This window comes from Arachis hypogaea, chromosome 14 (assembly GCF_003086295.3).
Source record: "Arachis hypogaea cultivar Tifrunner chromosome 14, arahy.Tifrunner.gnm2.J5K5, whole genome shotgun sequence".
NCBI classification, from domain to species: domain Eukaryota; kingdom Viridiplantae; phylum Streptophyta; class Magnoliopsida; order Fabales; family Fabaceae; genus Arachis; species Arachis hypogaea.
Genome location: NC_092049.1, coordinates 16,888,037 through 16,892,820, shown reverse-complemented (window position 1 = coordinate 16,892,820; position 4,784 = coordinate 16,888,037). Strand labels below are relative to the sequence as shown.

The 4,784-nt window shown below is 42.3% G+C and overlaps 1 non-coding gene across 1 annotated transcript; it reads left to right on the top strand.

Moving 5' to 3' along the window:
* Positions 1–4,318: 4,318 nt before the first annotated feature.
* On the top strand, positions 4,319–4,426 carry LOC112745035 (small nucleolar RNA R71). The gene has a single exon (XR_003172984.1). It is a non-coding gene; the product is annotated as a small nucleolar RNA R71 (small nucleolar RNA).
* Positions 4,427–4,784: the final 358 nt, after the last annotated feature.

Below are 4,784 nucleotides of genomic sequence, written 5' to 3'. Positions count from 1 at the left end.
GGCCAGGATTTTATTCCTTTAGGCCCTCCTATCCACTGATGCTCAAATCCTTGGGATCCTTTTTATTTGCCCTTGCCTTTTGGTTTTAAGGGTTATTGGCTTTTTGCTCTTGCCTCTTGGTTTTAAGAGCTTTTGGCTTTTTCTGCTTGCTTTTTTCTTTTTCTTCTAATTTTTTTTTTCGCCTATTTTTTTTCTGCAAGCTTTGTTCTTTGCTGCTTTTTCTTGCTTCAAGAATCATTTTTATGATTTTTCAGATTATCAAATAACATGTCTCCTAGTCATCATTCTTTCAAGAGCCAACATATTTAACATTCTTAAACAACAACTTCAAAAGACATATGCACTGTTCAAGCATACATTCAGAAAACAAGAAGCATTGTCACCACATCAATATAATTAAACTAAGTTCAAGGATAAATTCAAAACTCATGTACTTCTTGTTCTTTTGAATTACAACATTTTTCATTTAAGAGAGGTGATGGATTCATAGGACATTTATAACTTTAAGACAAAGTTACTAACTACTAATGATCATGTAATGAAGACACAAACATGGATAAGCACATAACATAGAAAACGAAAAACAGAAGAAATAAGAACAAGGAATGAATCCACCTTAGTGATGGTGGCGTTTCCTTCTTGAGGAACCAATGATTTCCTTAAGCTCTTCTATGTCTCTTCCTTGTCTTTGTTGCTCCTCCCTCATTGCTTTTTGATCTTCTCTTATTTCATGAAGCATGATGGAGTGCTCTTGATGTTCCACCCTTAATTGTCCCATGTTGGAACTCAATTCTCCTAGGGAGGTGTTGATTTGTTCCCAATAGTTTTGTGGAGGAAAGTGCATTTGAGGCATTTCCGGGATCTCATGGTGATGAGCTTCATACGCCTCTTGAGCTCCATGAATGGGCTCTCTTGCTTGCTCCATCTTTTTCTTAGTGATGGGCTTGTCCTCTTTGATGAGGATATCTCCCTCTATGTCAATCCCAGCCGAATTGCATAGGTGGCAAATGAGGTGAGGAAAGGCTAACCTTGCCATAGTGGAGGACTTGTCAGCCACCTTGTAGAGTTCTTGAGGTATAATCTCATGAACTTCCACCTCTTCTCCAATCATGATGCTATGGATCATGATGGCTCGGTCTATAGTAACTTCAGACCGGTTGCTAGTGGGAATGATTGAGCATTGAATGAACTCCAACCATCCTCTAGCTACAGGCTTGAGGTCCAATCTTCTTAGTTGAACCGGCTTGCCTTTGGAGTCAATCTTCCATTGAGCTCCTTCTACACATATGTCCATAAGGACTTGGTCCAACCTTTGATCAAAGTTGACTCTCCTTGTGTAGGGGCGTGCGTTCTCTTCCATGTTTGGCAAGTTGAACGCCAACCTCACATTCTCCGGACTAAAATCTAAGTATTTCCCCCGAACCATTGTAACATAGTTCTTTGGATCCGGGTTCTTACTTTGATCATGGTTCTTGGTGATCCATGCATTGGCATAGAACTCTTGAACCATTAGGATGCCGACTTGTTGGATGGGATTTGTTAGAACTTCCCACCCTCTTCTTTGAATTTCATGTCGGATCTCCGGATACTCATTTCTTTTGAGTTTGAAAGGGACCTCGGGGATCACCTTCTTCTTTGCCACAACGTCATAGAAGTGGTCTTGATGGGCTTTGGAGATGAATCTTTCCATCTCCCATGACTCGGATGTGGAAGCTTTTGTCTTCCCTTTCCCCTTTCTAGAGGATTCTCCGGTCTTAGGTGCCATCAATGGTAATGGAAAAACAAAAAGCTTATGCTTTTACCACACCAAACTTAGAATATTGCTCGCCCTCGAGCAATAAAAGAAAGAATAGATGAAGAAGAAGAAAAAATGGAGGAGAGGGAGAGTGGGAAGTGTTTTCGGCCAAGAAGGGTGTAGAGGGGTGTGTTGTGTGAATTTGATGAAGAATGGAGGGCTTTATATAGGGAAGGGAGGGGGGTTAAGGTTCGGCCATATGGGTGGATTTGGGTGGGAAATTGGTTTTGAATTTTGAAGGTAGGTGGAGTTTATGAGGTAGGTTTATGGGGAAGAGTGGATGGATGTGAGTAGTGAAGAGGTGATGGGGAAGAGAGATTGAGGTGATTGGTGAAGGGTTTTTGGGGAAGAGTGTTTATGGGGTTGTGTGAAGGAGAGTGGTGAGAAGAAGTGAGTGGAGGTAGGTGGGGATCCTGTGGGGTTCACAGATCCTGAGTGGATCCTGTGGGGTCCACAGATCCTGAGGTGTTCAAGGATTTACATCCCTGCACCCATTAGGCATGTAAAAAAGCCTTTGCACACAACTCTGGGCGTTCAGCGCCAGGTTGGTGGCCATTTTGGGCGTTCAACGCCCATTTGTGTGCAATTTCTGGCGTTGAACGCCAGAACTATGCCTGTTCTGGCATTCAGCACCCAGAAGCTGCCCATTTTGGGCGTTCAGCGCCAGAATCATGCTCTGTTCTGGCGTTGAACGCCAGACAGATGCTCCTCCAGGGTGTGATTCTTCTTCTGCTGTTTTTGATTCCGTTTTCAATTTTTATATTTATTTTGTGACTCCACATGATCATGAACCTACAAAGACATATAACTAAGAAAAATATAGTTAGATAAATAAAAATTGGGTTGCCTCCCAACAAGCGCTTCTTTAATGTCAATAGCTTGACAGTGGGCTCTCATGGAGCCTCACAGATGTGCAGAGCATTGTTGAAACTCTCCAACACCAAACTTAGAGTTTGACTGTGGGGGCTTGGGTTGACTCTGCTTTGAGAGAAGCTTTTTCTGCTTCCTCTCCATGGTTGCAGAGGGAGATCCTTGAGTTTTAAACACAAGGGAGTCATCATTCCATTGAAGGACTATTTCACCTCTATCAACATCAATCACAGCTCTTGCTGTGGCCAGAAAAGGTCTTCCTAGGATGATGGATTCATCCTCTTCCTTTCCAGTATCCAGGACTATGAAATCAGCAGGGATGTAAAGGCCTTCAACCTTTACTAACACGTCCTCTACTTGTCCATAAGCCTATTTTCTTGAATTGTCTGCCATCTCTAATGAGATTTTAGCAGCTTGCACCCCATAGATTCCCAGTTTCTCTATTACAGAGAGGGGCATGAGGTTTATTCCTGAACCAAGGTCACACAGAGCCTTAAAGATCATGGTGCCTATGGTGCAGGGTATTATGAACTTTCCAGGATCCTGTCTCTTCTGAGGCAATGTCAGTTGATCCAGATCACTTAGTTCATTGATGAACAAGGGAGGTTCAACTTCCCAAGTATCAATGCCAAATAATTTGGCATTCAGCTTCATGATTGCACCAAGAAACTTGGCAGTTTGCTCTTCAGTAACATCCTCATTCTCTTCAGAAGAGGAATACTCATCAGAGCTCATGAAGGGCATAAGGAGGTTCAATGGAATCTCTATGGTCTCTAGATGAGCCTCAAAGTCCTTTGGTTCCTCAGAGGGAAGCTCCTTATTGATCACTGGACGTCCCAGGAGGTCTTCCTCCTTGGGATTCACGTCCTCCACTCCCCTTGTAGGTTCGGCCATGGTGCTTATGTCAATGGTCTTGCACTCTCCTTTTGGATTCTCTTCTGTATTGCTTGGGAGAGTACTAGGAGGGATTTCAGTGATCCTTTTACTCAGCTGGCCCACTTGTGCTTCCAGATTTCTAATGGAAGATCTTGTTTCATTCATGAAACTTACAGTGGCCTTAGACAGATCAGAGACTAAGTTTGCCAAATTAGAAGTGTTTTGTTCAGAGTTCTCTGTCTGTTGCTGAGTGGATGATGGAAAAGGTTTATTATTGCTAAACCTGTTTCTTCCACCATTATTAAAGCCTTGTTGAGGCTTTTGATCCTTCCATGAGAAATTTGGATGATTTCTCCATGATGAGTTATAGGTGTTTCCATAAGGTTCACCTAAATAATTTACCTCTGCTATTGCAGGGTTTTCAGGATCATAAACTTCTTCTTCAGAAGATGCCTCTTGAGTACTGTTGGATGCAGCTTGCATTCCATGCAGACTCTGAGAGATCATATTGACTTGCTGAGTCAATATTTTATTCTGAGCCAATATGGCATTCAGAGTATCAACTTCAAGAACTCCTTTCTTCATAGGCGTCCCATTACTCACAGGATTCCTCTCAGAAGTGTACATGAACTGGTTATTAGCAACCATGTCAATAAGTTCTTGAGCTTCTGCAGGCATTTTCTTTAGGTGAATGGATCCACCTGCAGAAGTGTCCAGTGACATCTTTGATAGCTCAGATAAACCATCATAGAATATATCCAGGATGGTTCATTCTGAAAGCATGTCAGAAGGACACTTTTTGGTCAACTGTTTGTATCTTTCCCAAGCTTCATAGAAGGATTCACCTTCTTTCTGTCTGAAGGTTTGAACATCAGCTCTAAGCTTGCTCAGCTTTTGAGGAGGAAAGTACTTGGCTAAGAAAGCCGTGACCAGCTTATCCCAAGAGTTCAGGCTGTCTTTGGGTTGAGAATCCAACCATAATCTAGCTTTGTCTCTTACAGCAAAAGGGAAAAGCATGAGCCTGTAGACTTCAGGATCTACTCCATTAGTCTTAACAGTATCACATATCTGCAAGAATTCAGTTAAGAACTGAAAAGGATCTTCAGATGGAAGTCCATGAAACTTGCAGTTCTGCTGCATCAGAGAAACTAATTGAGGTTTCAGCTCAAAGTTGTTTGCTCCAATGGCAGGAATGGAGATGCTTCTTCCATGTAAATTGGAATTAGGTGCAGTAAAGTCACCA